We start from the raw sequence: 19,855 nt of genomic DNA, 5'->3' as shown, positions 1-19,855 counted from the left end.
CCACAGGTCCACCACTCTCTGGCTGAAGAAATGTCTCCTCATTTCCGTTCTAAATTGACTCCCTCTCATTCTAAGGCTGTGCCCATGAGTGAATGAGGGGGTCACTGGATAACCAGCATTTGTTGCCCATGCCAGAGGACAGGTAAGAGTCAACCATGTTGCTGTGTATCTGGAGTCATATGTAGACCAGACCAGGTAAGGAAAGCAGTTTCCTTCCTCAAAGGATATTAATGAACTAGATGAGTTTTTCCAAACAATCAACAATCGATTCCAGGTTATCCGAGACCTTGAATCCAGATACCTATTGATTTCAAGTTCCACATCTGCCATGGCAGGATTCAAACTCGATCCCGAGGACATTACCTGGATCTCTGGGTTGAGAGTCCAGCAATAATACCACTAGGCCATTGCTTCCCCAAACTTATTCCCTGACTGGGAATCAAACCCAGGCCACAGCGGTCACAGAGCCAAATCCTAACCATTAGACCACCAGGGAGCTGTTAAGAGGTGTGATTCCTTTTCTCTTTTAAGTTAGTAAATGTCAGTAAAGATAGTAGGCCTATATGCTCTAAATATGTTAGAAATTGTACCTGTAGTTAATTAAAGAAAAAAAGGATATTAAACTGATTACGCAGCTGTTTTGGGACATTTATTTACTATTTGCCAGTATGAGTTTCATTCATTCATGCAATTTCATGGAAGCACTGTTTTGTCAGTTAGTTTCTGAAAAGGATAATGGCCCAGTTAAAAGATATTTAACAGATATTTATTAATTAGGGAATTTATTCAGGGCAGGGAGATGGTTGGTAAGGACAGATTAATATTATAATACGATGGTATTGTTCTGTATGCTGCATTTCATCAGAGGTAAACACTGCTTGTAGCAAGTGCTGATAAATCTTAGCAGGATTTATACACTTAATGGTAAGGTCCTCGGGACTGTTGCTGAACAAAGAGACCTTGGTGTGCAGGTTCATAGCTCCCTGAAAGTAGAGTTACAGGTAGTTAGGATAATGAACAAGGCATTTGGTATGCTTTCCTTTATTGGTCAGAGTATTGAGTACAGGAGTTGGGAGCTGAAAATGTGTTGCTGGAAAAGCGCAGCAGGCCAGGCAGCATCCAAGGAACAGGAGAATCGACATTTCGAGCATGAGTCCTTCTTCAGGAAGCCCTTCTTCCTGAAGAAGGGCTTATGCCTGAAACATCGATTCTCCTGCTCCTTGGATGCTGCCTGACCTGCTGCGCTTTTCCAGCAACACATTTTCAGCTCTGATCTCCAGCATCTGCAGTCCTCACTTTCTCCTACAGGAATTAGGAGGTCATGTTGCGGCAATACAGAACATTGGTTAGGCCACTTTTGGAATATTGCATGCAATTCTGGTCTCCTTCCTATCGGACGGATGTTGTTAAACTTGAAAGGTTCAGAAAAGATTTACAAGGATGTTGCCAGGGTTGGAGGATTTGAGCTGTGGGGAGAGGCTGAACAGGCTGGGGCTATGTTCCCTGGGGCGTCGGAGGCTGAAATTAATTTCCAATTCGATAAGTTGCCTTTCTATTCCACTAATCAAAATGGAGAACCTCACACATATTCATATTAAACTTCATCTACCAAATTTTGGCATATTGTACACAAGCTGTTGGCTCTGGGGTACCTTCCCGGATTGGTTATGGCGGATTGATTTCACTTTTCTGGGGACAGTGGAGTAGATTTTGAATTCTCCTTTAAGAATTCTCCACGAACATCATGGGGCCTTCAGGAATCTTTTCAACTCATACACTTTAATCAGTGGGGTTTCAGAGAAAAGAAAAGCAAGAGGGCAAAAGCAGTTGCTCCAGAGTTCTCTAATTCCAAATAATGTTCCCACCCAACCCCGGCTCCCTTTCTAGTCCCTCCTCGTCTCTTCCATTCCACCTACCAACCCTTCCTTCCAGCTACCAACCAGATTTATTCCTCCCATTGACCAACCAGGTTGTACCCACTATTTGTGTCCATCTATCACTACAGCACCATTCTGCTACTCTCTCTGCCTCCCCTCTTTATCTGTAGCTCCCCCTATCCCCACGTCTAGTCCTGAAGAAGGGTTTATAGCCGAAACCTTGATTTCTGCACCTCCTGATGCTACCTGGCTTGCTGTATTCTTCCAGCCTCCTGTTTGTCTACTAATTTATCACTCTATCTCTATTCAAATCCTATAGCTTTATTGCATGCATTAAATGTGTTTTATCTCTGAAAGGATTGTAGTGGTTCCAGTCTAGCAGCATGTTTGTTTTAGCATTTGCAATATTGTCCCCTGCTGCAGCTAGTCTTTTTTGCTTTGTAAAGTGTCCTTCATAAAACTTCCAGAATATAAGTATAGGTCTAGTCAATTATATGCAAAATCAATAATTCTTGACAATACATTTTCAGAACAGTATGTATCTTGCATTAATTCCAGTAGTCTCTCACCAATTAGTCTAGTTACCTGTAATAATCTTCAAAATACATTGGTGGCTCAGTGGTTAGCACTGCTGCCTCAACAGCACCAAGGTCCCAGGTTCGATTCCAGCCTCGGGTGATTGTGTGGAGTTTGCACGTTCTGTGTGGTTTTCCTCCGGGTGCTCTGGTTTCCTCCCATAGACCAAAGATGTGCAGGTCAGGTAGAGTGGCCATGCTAAATTGCCCATAGTGTTAGGTGCATTAGTCAGAGGGAAATGGGTCTGGGTGGGTTACTTGTCGGAGGGTCAGTGTGGACTTGTTGGGCCGAAGGGCCTTTTTCCACACTGTAACTAACCTAAAGTGTTACTATTTTAAATAATAGTGTGGTGTACAACAGTAACAGGGTTACAGAAGGGACAAATAATTTACTGATCACTCAAGGTCATATCTACAATCTGCATTAAAGTCTCCCTCAAAGTGGATTTATTTTTAATTCCATAAATGTTTCGTGCTTTTTCAAGTGAGACAGCTGCAATGGCCAAGCTGTTTGACTGCATAGACTATGTATACAGGAGCTTCAGAGGTCACTTACACAAGTTAATTCTGTGAGAATGCACTAAAAGGTGACAGACCTGAGCCCTTATCTGGATTGTCTTAGATTTTAGATTTTAGAATTAGGCTTTATTGTCACACGTGTGGAGTTCAAGAATACAGTGAAAAGTGTACAATCACCACACACAGTACAAAGTACCTAGATACAAAATCTTACTTAGAGAAGTAAAGAAATGCTGCAATGTTCAGCACTACAGACTTCTTAACATTAAAGGAGAAAATAAAGAAATAAAGTTAAAATGTCAAACATTACAGCCTTTTCTTGAGCCATGAGTCTGCAGATGCTCCAAGCTGGGCTTCCCCAAGAGGGATCGCTCTCCACCACTCTGGGCACACTTTCACCTGCTCTGGGCTGAGTGCTGTCCAAACACACCAAGCTTCACCATCGCCCACAAGGCTTCAGCACCAACCGCCGCATCATCACTGACCGCCACCACCATCACTCATGGCCGATTGTCACGCCTCGTCGCTGACCACTGATGCTACCATCCCAGGCAGAGCAGCAGCTGGTCTGGTCTAGCTGACCACAGATTCATCAATCAGAAAGGAGGAAAATCAACTAGAGGCCCAGAATTTGACTTGAAACAAACGACAAATGTACAAAGTTTTCCATTTGTATTTTTCTTAATGTTGGGCTCTCTTCAACCTTTTAAGCTTCGATGCTTCAGATGTTAAACTTTGAAATTATCCTTAGGCTTCTTTGCTTTAAGATATTTTCAGCTTGAGGATGGAAAGCTGAGTTCAAGTTGAAGTTGAGGCTGGGATACAAACCCCGTTCATTCAAAACAATAAAAAGTGAGAAAAGTGCAGAGGCTGGAAACAAGGAGGAAAAGCAGGGAATTCTGGTCCATTGCATATTCTTGATTTTAATTACATTCAGGCATATGCATCCAAATGTTACATCATCCAAAGGTCTGGGATACCCTCCCTAAAACTTTCTGCATTGCTGCCTCTCTCTCCTCCTCTCAGACCCAAAAAAAAACATTCTTCAAGCATTTGGTCATGTGTTCTCATTACCTTATTTGACTTGTTGTTTGCCTTTGATGGATGATGTTATTGTGAAATACACTGGGACATTTTGCTACCTTTAATGTGATTTTTAGCTTCATGCTCTTGTTGTTATAAGTGAGGAATTGCTGGATTGCCAAATTGGTATATCATCATACTGTGCACAATGCACAAAGATTGTCCACATTTTTAAACATAATTCATTCTATCTTTGCTGTAAAGTATTGTGCTTCATGCTTAGCTGCTAGTGCTACATTTTCTGGTTCCCATAACTTCAAAATAATCACATATTTATTGATAAAACTTAACCGAGTGCACTTCCTGTAGCTTTCCAAGTGACAGGTCAACTGGTACACTATTGCTCATCAGCTGACCAAATACAGTATTTGCATATTGATCCATTCCTAACTTTCTATGAATAATGTTAACGCATTCACTGCCCCAGGTCATAGAGGAGGAAATAGTTCTTGGGTGAGACAGTGGAAGGACAGCTTGCCATTCATGGAACAATACCCTCAAAGATTGTCACCTGCAGAAGCTAAAGACCGTCCCCACACCTTCACTGCTCGCCTTTAAACAACCGCCAAACCTCAAACAGATCATTGTTCATAGCAAACTGCCCAGCTTTCAGGACAATACCATACAACCCTGTCACGGTAGATGCTGCAAGACATGTCAGAGTGTTGACATGGATACCACCATTACACGTGGGGACACCTCCCACCATGTACGTGGCAGGTACTCATGTGACTCAGCCAATGTTGTCTATCTCACACGGTGTAGGCAAGGATGCCCTGAGGCACGGTACTTTGACGAGACCGAGGAGAGGCTACGGCAACGGATGAATGGACACTGCACAACAATCAACAGACAGGAGTGTTCCCTCCCAGTCAGGGACATTCGACCTCTGACTTCAGTGACCATCCTTCAAGGTGGACTTTGGCACAGGCAACATCGAAAAGTGGCCGAGCAGAGGCTGGTAGCTAAGTTCCGTACCCGTGGGGATGGCCTCCAACGGGACCTTGGGTTCATGTCACATTACAGGTGACTCCATTTTACTACACACACGTACGCACACTCCTATACACACACTCTCCTCCAGACACACATACTCACACAGACCCTCTCACAGATTTACACCTCGTTACCCACACACTCACACACATACACACAGTCTCTCACAGACACTCATACCATGCACTCCCCCCCACCCCCCCGCCACCCCACACATATACACATACACACACACGCACAAATACACATATAAGTTTGTGGGATGAATTTGTACCTGCAGAATTACATTTTACTTTGTTCAAAAAATGCATGACTCAATGTAAGATTTTGTAAATCTGTTTTTTAGATTAGAATCACTCTGACCATTGTGGCACAGACAGACTCACACAGGGAAACTCACACCTTCAATACATTATCTGGGCCAACATGATACCAATTGTTAAAGTTCACTTGAGAATGTAACTTTTAAAAATAGTTTTGCAATTTACATATGAAAGAACTGAAACCAATATGGCCATTCAAAAAGATGAGAGACTTAACAAACAATCCGGGTCTTTTTCAATTCATAATTTCAGTTACATCACACTGTAAACTTTTGCTATAAATTCTGTGTCTTACAATCTTGTACTCCACAACCACCTGATGAAGGAGCAGTGCTCCGAAAGCTAGTGCTTCCAAATAAACCTGTTGGACTATAAACTGGTGCTGTGTGATTTTTAACTTTGTACACCCCAGCCCAACACCACCGTCTCCAAATTAGAAGCTAAAGAGTTTTGTTCACAACATACCAATCAATGGCTATGTATTGCGTAATCCTACATAGAAAGAGCTTAGTGGTAATGTTAAGTAACTCAGAAGGTCAAATTAATGGTCTGGGGAAACATGATAACTGGTGGAATGCAAGTTTTAATAAATATAGAATATAAAGCTCATCTCATTCATGGTGACCGTGACAACCATTATTAATTGACATCTAATCCACTCATGTCCTTTAGAGACCTTTAGAGAAGAAGAATCTGTCATATTTTATTTGGTCTAATCTACACGTGATTCTAGATCCACAGTAATTTCATTGACTCTTAGCTGTGCTTCGAAGTGGCCCAGCAAACTATTCAGTTCAAGGGCAATTAAGGACAGCCAACAGATGCTGGGCTTGCCAGTGACACTTACATCCCATGAAATAATTCAAAACAAAGGTCACATGCTTGTCATTGACTCTCTTTGTAGCTGTCCATATCTAATGTGAAATCCAGCAAATGTTTCAACAGCCTATTCTCTGCAATCTGCTGAATCAGTTCAGACTTATCTAGCAAGCTGCATAGCTGGCATCAACCCAAATCATTACCCTTACTTCAAAGTGTGCAGCAGCACTGTGATGCATGAACTAAGTTTTGTGCGAGTGTGGACTGTACTGAAGCCAACAAATGAAATCTGATGAAAAATGATCTAATAATAAACATAACAGATATTCAAAAGCATAACTACAACAAAGGAAATGAAAAACAATGTCCAAGTTCAATAAAATGTTGATATTTTCATTCCATTCATTCAACAAAACAATCATATTAATTAGGAAGTACATTCATTCTCCCATGCATTGTGTTGCCTCGGAAGGTGTGCAAAGCAGCAAGCATTTGTAGTACTGCACTGCAGCAAAGTGGGTCTTTAGTTGATCTTTGTTTTAACTTTAGCTGCTTTTTAGTTTTGTTTCCTTTTTTTATTCACTTCTATTGGGTTTTGGTTTTCTATCCTTTAACTTCCTTTTCATTGTTATTATTCATATGTATTTAGTTTTTTGATGACCAACTAATACACGCAAATGAATTTCCATCTGGATAAAAAACGAAATTGAATTGAAACTGAAATTGAACCAGTAGCTTAAACATTCATTCTCTCTCTCCCCATTAATGTTCTATGGCTTCAGTGTGTACCATGAGGAACTTTGTCAAACACTTTACTGAAGTCCATGCAGGTCACATCCACTGTTCTGACCTCATCAATCCTCTTTGTTACTTCTTTAATAAACTCAGTCAAGTGCATGAGACATGATTTCTCACGCACAAAAGCATGTTAACAATCCCTAATTAGTCCTTGAGTTGAATTGAATTTATTGTCATGTGTGCCGAGGCACAGTGCAAAAGCTTTGTCTTGCAAACAATACAGGCCGATCACAGAATTAAGTAGCATAGATAGTAAATAATAGGTAAACGGGACAAAAACAAAAACACAGGAACAGGCAAATGTTAAGAGTTTGTGAGTCCATTCAGTATTCTAACAACAGTAGGGTAGAAACTGTTTCAAAACCGGCTGGTGCATTTGTTCAGGTTTCTGGACATTCTCCCCGATGGTAGAGGTTGTAGAAAAACATTGCTAGGGGTGGGATGGATCTTTGAGAATGTTGGTGGCCTTTCCTTGATAGTGGGCCTGGTAGATGGATTCTATAGATGGGAGGTTGGTCTTTGTGATTGTCCGGGCCGAGTTCACCACTCTCTGTAACCGTCTCTAATCTTGAATGGTACAGTTTGCATACCAGGTAGTGATACATCCAGACAGAATGCTCTCGATGGCGCAACTATAAAAGTTGGCAAGGGGATTCGCCATCATGCCAAATTTCCTCAACTGCCTGAGGAAGAAGAGATGTTTTTGGGCCTTTGTAACCAGTGTGTCCACATGAAGAGTCCAAGAAAGCTTGTTGTGGATGACCACTCCCAGGAGCTTGACACTCTCCACTCATTCCACCTCTGTGCTGTTAATTTGTAGGGGAGCATGAATAACATCCGACCAAAAGTCAATAATTAGTTCCTTAGTTTTGTCGGCATTGAGAGCTAGGTTGTTCTCAGTGCATCATTTTTCCAGGTCTTCCTCCTCCTGTCTGTAGTGTGTTTTTTCACCATCTGAGATTCGACTGACTATGGTGGTGTCTTCAGTGAACTTGTAAATGATGTAGTCTGGTATTTGGCAACGCAGTCACGGGTATACAGTGAATACAGGAGGGGGCTGAGTACAGACCCCTGGGAGGCTCTGGTGTTGAGTGTTAGTGAGGATGGAATATTGTCCCCAATCTTCACTAATTGTGGCCTGTGGCTCAGGAAACGGAGGATCCAGTTACAGAGAGTAGGGTTTAGTCTGAGATCACTAAGTTTAGTAATCAGTCTTGGGGGGATAATAGTGTTGAAGGCTGAACTGTAGTCAATGAGTAGGATTCTTACATAGCTGTTCTTTGTGTAAAGATGCTCTGGGGAGAAGTAAAAGACAAGTGATATGGCATCTGATGTGGATCTGTTGGTCTGATAGGCAAATTGCCTTTCCAAATACATGTAAATCCTGTCCCTTGATTCCCTCCAAAAACTTGCCCACCACGGATGTCAGGCTCACCCGTCTCTAGTTCACTGACTTTTCCTTATCACCTTTCTTAAACAGTGGCACCACGTCAGCCAACCTCCAGTTTTCTGACACCTCACCTGTGGCTATCAATAATACAAATGTCTCTACAAAGTGCCCAGCAAACACTTCCCTAGCTTCTCATAGAGTTCGCAGGTACACTTGGTCAGGTCCTGCAGGTTTTTCCACCTTAATTCATTTAAAGGTGTCCAGCATCTCCTCCTGGACATTTTTCAAGAGATCGCCATTTATTTCCCCATGTTCTCGATCTTCCATGACCTTCTCCACCAGAAACAATGATGTAAAATGTTTGTTTAGTATCTTCCCCATCTCTTGCAGTTCCACACACAGGTGACCCTGCTGACCTTCAAGAGGCCCTATTCTCTCTCTAGTTACCCTTTTGTCTTTAATGTATTTGTAGAATCCCTTTGGATTCTCCTTAATCCTTTTGGCAAAGCTATCTCATGTCCCCTTTATGCCCTCCTGATTTCCCTCTTAACTATACTCTTGCTATCATTACGCTCTTCCAGGGAATCACTTGATTTCTGATACCTGACATTTGCTTCTTTTTTACTCTTGACCAAAACCTCAGTTTCTCTAATCATCCAGCATTCCCTACACCTACCAGCCTTGCCCTTCACTCTAACAGGAACATATTGTCTCTGAATGCTCTTTATCTCATATGTCATGTAATATCCAGGTTACTGCTGTCTGCTCCTTTTGTCACACTATTGATTGGTTAATTGATTAACATTCCCTCCACCTCTCACACACTGTAGCTGCAGCTGAGAACATTGACAAGATACACTGTAATAATTCATCAAGCACCTTCAGCCAAAGCAACTTCCAAATCTACGAGTTTTACTGCTAAGGAGGACAGGGGCAGTAAGTGCATGGGCACATCACCATCTGCACATTCCCCTCCATGTCACGTACAATCCTGACTTGAAACTAAATGGCTGTTGTGCCTTCAACTCTGGGTGAACTTGGACAACTGTTGCTTTTCTTTCAATGTCATGGGTCAAAATCATGTAACTCCTCACTTAATAATAGCATTGTGTGATCACCTCCATACCACAAACATTATAGGAGATTGTAGTTCACTTATACTATGTCGCAAATACAGCTCAGAATTTGTTATTTACAAAAGCTTTGCTTCAGCAAAATGGGTTTTTAGGAAGTCTTATCTGGTCGGCATGGTTGAGTTGGACCAGAGGGTCTGTTTCGGTGCTGTACATCTCTATGACTCTATGACACCAACTAAGAAGGATGAAAATTAAAGAAGCTGTTTCGTTATGGTCAGGTAAGGGGAAATTGATTAAATCATCTTTTTTCTCCTCATTTGACTGCAACATAATTGCTTTTAAAAGGATACAGTTGTTAAATCAATGTGTGGATGACTGTATCACAGCATGTAAACAATCAGACAAGTTTTCTTGAATTTTAATAAAGAATAGAGGATAGCTATTAAGGAACTCAACCTGGTCCAAGTAAAATAAGAACATGAAACACATACACACAGTTATGAATTAATTGGGAAGAATGTACTAATAATCAAGCACCACTGTTTCAAAGTCTATCATAAATATGTGAATAAATACTTAAACCACAGGATGATCTGTTTGCCTCACTATTGTCTACTTTTTGAGACAAAAGGAATCCACATCAGACTTGTCATTTACAGAAAAATAGCCCAATTTATATTGAATACATGTATTATTTGATAAGCTATCATTTGGAGGTTTACAAAGTTTTAAAAAATTACGCAACACCAGGTTATAGTCCAACAGGTTTATTTGGAAGCACTAGCTTTTGGAGCACTGCGCAGTGCACTGATGAGGAGCAGTGTTTTGAAAGCTAGTGCTTCCAAGTAAACCTGTTGGACTATAACCTGGTGTTGTGTGATTTTTATCTGTGATAAGTGGCTGAGAACAAAGAAAGGATTACTAATCTACTAATGTATGATTTTGACCAAACTCCTTTAAAACCCCAAATACACACAAGTATTCACAGAACTTGGAGTGCAGGTTCATAGCTCCTTGAAAGTAGAGTCGCAGACAGATAGGATAGTGAAGAAGGTGTTTGGTATGCTTTCCTTTATTAGTCAGTGTTGAGTATAGGAGTTGGGAGGTCATGTTGTTGGTTAGGCCACCTTTAGAATATTGTGTGCAATTCTGGTCTCCTTCCTAACGGAAAGATGTTGTGATCCAAATACGGTCAGGACCTACCTGTCTGTTCCAATTGTAGCTTGATTAGCTGATAAAGAGAACCTTGTGCACCCAGGGGAGACAAACTTCAAGGTGGAAAAACTATGACTTAGCTATCTTCAGACCTCCACCAGAATTAGGTTTGGAGAGAGAATGTCCATGGTTGTGTTTCCCACCCAGTTGCCAACTGAAGTGCTTAACTGGTAATGTATTAACCACATAAATGTCTCAGCTCACCAATACTGAAATTAACCGAGTTAGGCTTCTTCCTGGTGGTGGAATATGAATAAAGTTTTCTTCACTCATTGTTTTTTCACTGTGTCCTACACCTATATGCACACGACATGGGTGCTGGGGAAAATAAGATATACCGAGTTGGGAGCCAGCATGTCAATATGCAATGTACGTGACAAATTAACTTGCGGAGGCAGTTTGTCAGCTGTTTGGGGTGGCAATCACTCAAAAGCTATCAGCATGTAGTAAAAAGTTATCAATAAAAAAGTTAACAAGGCGTTTGGTATGCTTTCCTTTATTGGTCAGAGTATTGAGTACAGGAGTTGGGAGGTCATGTTGCGGCTGTACAGGACATTGGTTAGGCCACTGTTGGAATATTGCATGCAATTCTGGTCTCCTTCCTATCGGAAAGGTGTTGTGAAACTTGAAAGATTTACAAGGATGTTGCCAGGGTTGGAGGATTTCAGCTATCGGGAGAGGCTGAACAGATTGGGGCTGTTTTCCCTGGAGCGTCGGAGGCTGAGGGGTGACCTTATAGAGGTTTACAAAATTATAAGGAGCATAGTTAGGGTAAATAGGCAAAGTCTTTTTACTTGGAGTCAGGGAGTCCAGAACTAGAGGGCATAGGTTTAGGGTGAGAGGGGAAAGATATAAAAGAGACCTAAGGGGCAACTTTTTCATACACAGGGTGGTACGGGTATGGAATGAGCTGCCAGAGGAAGTGGTGGAGGCTGGTACAATTGCAACATTTAAAAGGCATTTGGATGGTACATGAATAGGAAGGGTTTGGAGGGATATGGGCAGGGTGCTGGCAGGTGGGACTAGATTGGGTTGGGATATCTGATCGGCATAGACGGTTGGACCGAAGGGTCTGTTTCCATGCTGGACATCTCTATGACTCTATGACTCTTATACCCCCAACTCTCTAAGAATAAGTACTGAGTATGTATATTAGGAGATATGTCACGGTGATATCAAATCATGTGGAACTGGGACCCAGGTCTGCAGCACACCGAGATATCCTGTCTTGACATCCCTAATTTCTAAAATATAGAACATCCAACAGTACAACACAGGAACAGATCCTTTGACCCAACATGTCTGTGCTGACCATGACGCATTCTAAACTAATCCCATCTGCTTGTTATGATGAACAGGGCCTATTAATGTTCAGTTACTTGAGGACAGAGTAATATGCATTAAGGGGTGACCACACCCACAGAACCAGTGGCAAGTGTCAGGGAAGCATGTGAATTGAAGCCCAGCGGCAGTAAAGTGCAGTCAGTGAAGGATGAGGCCAAGCCAGTGATTCAACCGCTGAAGAGGAGGATTACCTGGAGATAAAGCTAGTGCCAGAATAGTGCAGGGGGGAAAAAAGACTTCATGGCTCACCTAGTCTGCCGCATTTGACTTAGATAAACAATTATTTCTGCCCTAATCCACACAAGAAATTTCTGGAAATCACAGGGCTCCATATAGATTGTACCAGGGATATAATTGCAATACAGGTGCATAACCGGAACTCACAGTGACAGCAACAGGACAAGTGTGTGGCAATGATGTCAGTTACCATTTTGAAAGCTTCCCACAAATGTAGGAAGAAGGTCTACAAACATGAAGTAGGTCTTACAGGAAAAACAACATTTCGGGCCGGAGCCCTTCATCTTGATGAAGGGCTCCGGCCCGAAATGTCATTTTTCCTGCTCCTTGGATATTGCCTGACCTGCTGTGCTTTTCCAGCAACAGACTCTCAACTCTGATCTCCAGCATCTGCAGATCTCACCGTCTCCCAGGAAGGAGGCCTTGCCCACACTGCTGAAAGCCATAGATCCCGCCCCAGTGTTTCCATTTCATTAATTTAGCCCTGCTCACAAAACACAAGATAACAGATTTTTGTTGCAAACTGCCAATGTGAATTATTCCTCTTGGGGAAGTTACAGACCATAAAAGGCAGTATTGAAATATTGAACAGCCCTCGCAAATGCATTAAACTGGACACAGAGACTGGAGTCACTGTTACTCAGATAGCCTTAAGTGACTGCCTTTGCAGCCTATTCATTTGAATGATCACTACATCCAACCAGATCTCACTGCACTTTCATTGACAGATAATATCAGCAGTGTTAGTTTTCAGACATTTTGTCACCTTCAGTGAGCCTCCAAATGAAGCACTTGTGGTGTAGCCCACTTTCTATTTATATGTTTGGGTTTCCTTGAGATGGTGATGTCATTTCCTATGGTGATGTCATCTCCTGTTCTTTTTCCCAAGGGGTGGTAAATGGGATCCAAGTCAATGTGTTTATTGATAGAGTTCCGGTTGGAATGCCATGCTTTTAGAAATTCTTGTGCGTGTCACGATCCAGCTCAGAGAGTAAACCTACATCCAGAATCTCAACCTGAGCTACAAATCTTCTCCAAACTTGCTAATTAAACCTAACCTTCACCTCACAAAGGGATATGTATTGGAGCTGGAGCAGATGCTGGCAGCTATGATGCAAAAACATGTGAGGAATAGCACAACAAATAACTTGCCAGAGCTTGTGTAAAAGACAAGCAGTTGAGTATTGGATTAGAAGCTCAGACTGCCATCATCCAAGGATAGTTTACTGCCATTGTGGCTGTAGATTACAATGTGTAAAGTGTCACAAGGTGTCACAAGCAGTTCGACAACATTTCCTCCAACAGAGATTGCTGAGCCATCTTATGGAGATGGCTTTGGTTCCATAGTATATGACTTCTGCTCCTATTCCTTGCTCTATCTCTCTCTGTCCACCATTGCTGCCAGACTAGCTGTATTTCTCCAGCATGTTTTGTTTTTATGACCACTACTATTCTCTTGCAAATTAACAGCATTACATAATCTTCTATCTCTTTCACTCCACTTTTCTTCTGCCTGTCAGCTAGCCCAGATGGTAGCTACCCAATTCAAGATGATACAGTCCGTGAGTGGGCCTTCTAGACCCAAGCTATTCTTTGAGCGCACCAGCAATTTCCTCCACTGAAAGTCAATCAGCCATGCTGCAGCTATAAGAAAGCACGGTTGCAGAAAGACAGACAGTAAAATTAGTTGACTTCAGAGTGCAATGTGGCATGATTACATGCATAAATTTGGTTTGGAATGCTAACTTGTGTCTAAGTAAGCAATTTGATGGTTCAATGACAGAGTGGAGGTAACCCGTGGGACTAATGATAAAGAGAAATTGAGTTTGTAGTTTCTCCAGCAGCTTACCTTCCAGATCAAGTGACCTCTAAATAAAATGTTTAAACCACGTGCATGTCTATGAAATGCCTTTGTATTTGTAAAGCACCTTTCACATTCACAATGTTATACAAAGTTCTTGGGATGATGGGAGGGGCATTCTAACCTTTCACTATAACAGGGATATGTAACTTCCTCCTCCAGAGCAGCATTATGAACTGATGTCTATATTACAAACCTGTGTGTGACTACTGATTTTCAGTGATCAAAGCTATTTTGATCGCAATTAAATAGCTTGTATAGATTTTTACAAATTTTTATTGACACACATGAAAAAGCACCATTCAAATATCAACATTTTGTGAAAACTTTTTAATGCTGTTGAAATGTCTGTTATTTTCATTATTATTTGCATTTAAGTACAGTAACAGTTGTATTTGAGACTTTTGAAGTATTCCACTTTTGATTGCATTTTAAAAATGGGTCCTTTTATTGTGTAGTTTGCCGACTATAGTAGTGGCAAGAAAATGACCAGAAACTTCACAAGCCACATACAGCTGGAAATCAGGGAAAATCCACAGAGAATCGAACCCAATATCACCTCAGTTAATATTGATTTGAAGATGTGTTCATGAGGGGCAATTGGTTTGTCCCTGTCTGAAAATAAAGTTTACACTGACAAACTTCAAGTGCCTGGATGTAACTTTTGGAGCCAACAATTTTTCCTTTTTATTACATTGTGGTTACAGCAAAGGGACTTCTTTAAAAAAGACTTTAAGGCAGAACATTAAAGAAAGAGATTGATCATCAGCATTTTCCAATAGGATCGTAAATAGATTGTCAAGAACATCCTCTAATATTGTTATCAATTTTAAAACTAGGAAGAATATAACAAAACATTTATGATGTTTTTTTTTCTTTACTTTATTATTTGTTTTTATTCCCCTAACCCTTATTTTCTCGTTTGTTCAATGTATCACTTAATCCCTGTTTTATAAGCATTAGCACTTATGGACTGCTGCTTCCTCCTAACTTGTAAAGTATTTATTGGATTTCTGTATTATTGTGACTATAAATTCTGGCTTTGTATCTTTGGCACAGTTTATACCCAGTTTATAAAATCCTTACGCTTTGGGACTGAACCAGGAAACAACACCATCATGGTAATGTCACTAAACTCATAATCCCAAGGCCCAATTCTCTGGGGACATGGGTTAAAATCACAACTGATAGAATTTAATTTCAATTGATTAATAAATCTGGAAGTGAGAGCTGTTCTTGGTTTCATAGACATTTAGCATCACAACTGATGTTATTACTAAATAAGGCAGAACCCAGACTGGAATTTGGCTTACTGGATCACAGTTTAGTTTGCTTTTTAGTTTTAATGAGGTGGTCACTCACTGAAATATAAGCACACAATGTTTAAGATTTGACCTTAACAATAAAACAGAAGTTTGATTCACAAAAGAAATGAAACCCAAATAGAATACCTGTAGATCCCAACCAGCCTCACATACATTTAGAAATGGAAACACATTGTAAAGTACATTCTCATTAATTCTCAAAACACTCTTTTATAGATTCAATACCACTACTTTTACAGTACTCACAGCAGAGAAGAATCCCTTTTGCTAACTCTTTGAAAGGTTTAACTGTGACTTCGACTCCCAGTCTAGAAAACTTGATAGCATTCGCCTGGAGCTTTCAAATATCTGAATTTAAATGTACTCCGCTTCAAATAAGCTATTCAGGATTCTATCCAAATACTTCTGATCTGGGATATAACTAAACTCCTTCCTGCATGTAGGTTTGCACGCTGAGCTGGAAGGTTCATCGCCGGACGTTTCGTCGCCCTACTAGGTAACATCTTCAGTGGGCTTCAGGCGAAGCACTGTTGGTAATTCCTGCATTCTATTTATATGTTTCTTTGGGTTGGTGATGCCATTTTCGGTGGTGACATCATTTCCTGTAGTGACATCATTTCCTATGGTGATGTCATTTCCTGTTCTTTTCTCAGGGGATGGTAGATGGGGTCTAACTCAATGTGTTTGTTGATAGAGTTCCAGTTGGAATGCCATGCTTCTAGGAATTCTCGTGCGTGTCTCAGTTTCGCTTGTCTTAGGATGGATGTGTTGTCCGAGTCAACCTGAGCTGCAAATCTTGTCAGAACTCGCTAAAACTCCTTCCTGTAAGATAGTCTAGTTTCTGTCTTTTCCCTTTCTTAGGACCACTGCTTTAAACATCCATTTTCATTCAAGAATTTCTACAGAACTGCCCAAATCTGAAACAACAAAGAAAGCTTACATTTTCAAGAAAGTGCAGAATTTTCTAATATAAATTGTGATGAACAATTATTTCCTTGCCTGGTTGTAAACATTCCCAAATGTACAGAAAAACTATAGTAATATTTTACTTTAGTTCTGAATGCTACCACATTGTCAAGTTGTGTTAAAAGAAAAAAGTATAGGAGTTGGGAGGTCATGTTGCACCCATACTGGACATTGGTTAGGCCACTCTTGGAATAATGTGTGCAATTCTGGTCTCCCTCCTGTTGGACGGATGTTATGAAACTTGAAAGGTTTCAGAAAAGATTTACAAGGATTTTGCCAGCATTGGAGGGTTTCAGCTATAGGGAAAGGCTGAATAGGCTGGGCTGTTATCTCTGGAGCGTGGAGGCTGAAGAGTGACCTTTTGGGGTTTATAAAATCATGACGGGCATGGATAGGATAAATAGACAAGGTCTTTTCCCTGGGATGGGGGAGTCCAAGAGTAGACGGCATAGGTTTTGGGTGAGAGGGGAAAAATGCAAAAGGGACCTAAGGAGCAACTTGTCCACAGACAGGGTGGTGCGTTTATGGAATGAGCCATCAGAGGAAGTTGTGGGGGCTAGTACAATTATACCATTTAAAATGCATCTGGATAGGTATATGAATAGGAAGGATTTAGACATATATGGGCCCAAGTGCTGGCAAATGGGACTAGATCATTTTAGGATAACTGGTCGGCATCGACGAGTTAGACCGGAGGGTCTGCTTCCATGCTGTACATCTCTAAAACTCAATGACTCTAAACCATCATGACTACAAAAATTCCAGTCAATCCTTAAGCCCTTCAGACACACAGGAAAAAAAGCATTATGTCATTCAAACCTTAAACTTAATGTAAAGCCAACAAGCTGTAGATGCTGGAAATCAGAAACAAAAACAGAAATTGTAGGAAAAGCATAGCAGGTCTGGCAGCATCTTAAAGCAAGAAACACAAACAACCCATTGTCAGTTATTATGGTCCTCATTACCAGTGATTCATTCTCCCAAACTGACCTTTATCCATTGTTTTTCTCTCTCTCTGACCTCCATCTCCAACTATCGTTTACTCCTTCACCGTCCCTTTACCCTTTCTTCAGCAAATATACCAATGTTTTTCCATTCTTCAGAATCAGTTCTGAAGAAGGGTCACTGGATCCAAAACATTAACTGTTTTCTCGCCAAAGGTGCTGTTTCTCCAGAGTTTTTCCAGCAATTTCTGGTTTTGTTTCTGGAATGAGCTGTTGGACAAAGTAGTGGAGGCTGGTACAATTACAATATACCCATCCAGATGCCTTTTCAATATGAATGGGAGGGATACAGAGGAAATGAGCCAAATGCTGGTAAATGGAACTAAATTATTTTAGGATATCCGGTCGGCCTGCATGAGTTGGACAAAAAGGCCTGTTTCCGTGCTGTACACCTCTATGACTGATGAATCATGTAACTTACATCACAACACCAGTATTTCTCATTGAATATTCTGAAAAAAAAAACATCTGGTTCACTAACATCCTTTAAGGAAGGGAATCTACCATCCTTATCTGGTATGCACTGCATGTGACTCCAGGCCATGTGATGACTCTTAACTGCGCTCTGTAATGGCCTAGCAAACCATTCAGTTGAAGGGCAATTTGCAAGTTGAACAACAAATGTAGACCTTGTCAACAAAGCTCACGTCCCAAGAAAATAATAATGAGAAGAACTCATATTAATGTGTTGTCAGATGCGACATTGATTACAGTTCATCAAAGTTGACACTGTCATGTATTCAAAAGCCCACATATAAAGTGCCTTCAAGTGTGTAAGGCTGGTTTTGCAACCCAATTTAAATTCCTTCAATGTCATTTCTTTTCTGTGAGCTAAGATGTATATATTTATATAAGGAAGCAAATGGCTGCACTAACACAGCGTACGAAAAAAATGAAGATGTTAACTAATGCATGACCAGGAAAAGTAAATTCCCAAGTTATTTGTCTTAGTAAAAAAGAAACATGCTTGAAAAGCTCACAGCTCAATTGCAATAGAAAAGAGACAGCCATGAGCTACTGAGTATCAAAATCAATTTATGACATTTGATTAAATCCCATGAAAGGTTTTTGCATTAGTATCTTGTAGATAACAAGAACAAAAATGTATTAGGACAAGAATGAGCAAATAACTGGGAGTACATGAAGTGTCATTTCTGAAAAACAAGGATTTGGAATTAGTAAAATGGATCATAATGTTAGCCTTTGCTCATTTATTTTAAAGATTAAAAAGTAATTTCAGATGTTGGTTTGAGATTTTCTGTCTATATTTCAATATTGAATCATACAGTCATTCAGCATGGAAACAGAGCCTTCGACCCAATTCGTCCATGCTGACCAGTTTTCTGAAACTGAACTAGTCCCATTTGTTTTCATTTGGCTCATATCCCTCTAAATCTTTCCTATTCATGTACCTGTCAAAATATTGTAATTGAATCCATCTCAACCACTTCCTCTGGCAGCTCAATCCATACACATACCACACTCTGTGTGAAAATGTTGCCACTCAGGTACCTTTTAAATCTTTCGTATCTCAACTTAAACCTCTGCTATCTCATTTTGGACTTCCCTATCCTGGGAAAAAGACCTTGACTATTGACATCATCTATGCCTGTCACGATTTTATGAAGGAGGTAAAAACAATGACTGCAGATGCTGGAAACCAGATTCTGGATTAGTGGTGCTGGAAGAGCACAGCAGTTCAGGCAGCATCCGAGAAGCTTCGAAATCGACATTTCGGGCAAAAGCCGAACCTCACCCCTCAGCCTACTATGGTCCGGGGAAAAGAGTTCCAGTCTATCAAGCATCTCCCCATAACTCAAATCCTTCAGTTTTGGTAACAATCTTGTAAATCTTTTTTGCACCCTTTTCAGTTGAATAACATCCCTCCTATTGCAGGCTGACCAGAATAGTACACAGTACTTCAAATGTCTTACTGATATCTTGTATAGCCATAACATTTTAGATTAGATTACTTAGTGTGGAAACAGGCCCTTCGGCCCAACAAGTCCACACCGACCCGCCGAAGCACAACCCGCCCATTCCCCTACATTTACCTCTTTTACCTAACACTACAGGCAATTTAGCATGGCCAATTCACCTGACCTGCACATCTTTGGACTGTGGGAGGAAACCGGAGCACCCGGAGGAAATCCACGCAGACACGGGGAGAACGTGCAAACTCCACACAGTCAGCCGCCTGAGTCAGGAATTGAACCCGGGTGTCTGGCGCTTTGAGGCAGCAGTGCTAACCACTGTGCCACCGCATGATATCCCAATTCCTGCACTTGATATTCCGACTAAGAATGCCAAACACCTTCTTCACCACACTGTCTACCAGTGACACCATTTTCAAGGAACTATGTATCTGCACCCCTAGGTTTCCCTGTTCAACACTACCCAAGGCCCGAACATTAACGGCATAAGTACTTCTCTGGTTTGGCTTACCA

Source organism: Chiloscyllium punctatum, chromosome 37 (genome assembly GCF_047496795.1).
Source record: "Chiloscyllium punctatum isolate Juve2018m chromosome 37, sChiPun1.3, whole genome shotgun sequence".
NCBI lineage: Eukaryota > Metazoa > Chordata > Chondrichthyes > Orectolobiformes > Hemiscylliidae > Chiloscyllium > Chiloscyllium punctatum.
Note: the sequence above shows the minus strand (reverse complement) of the source record.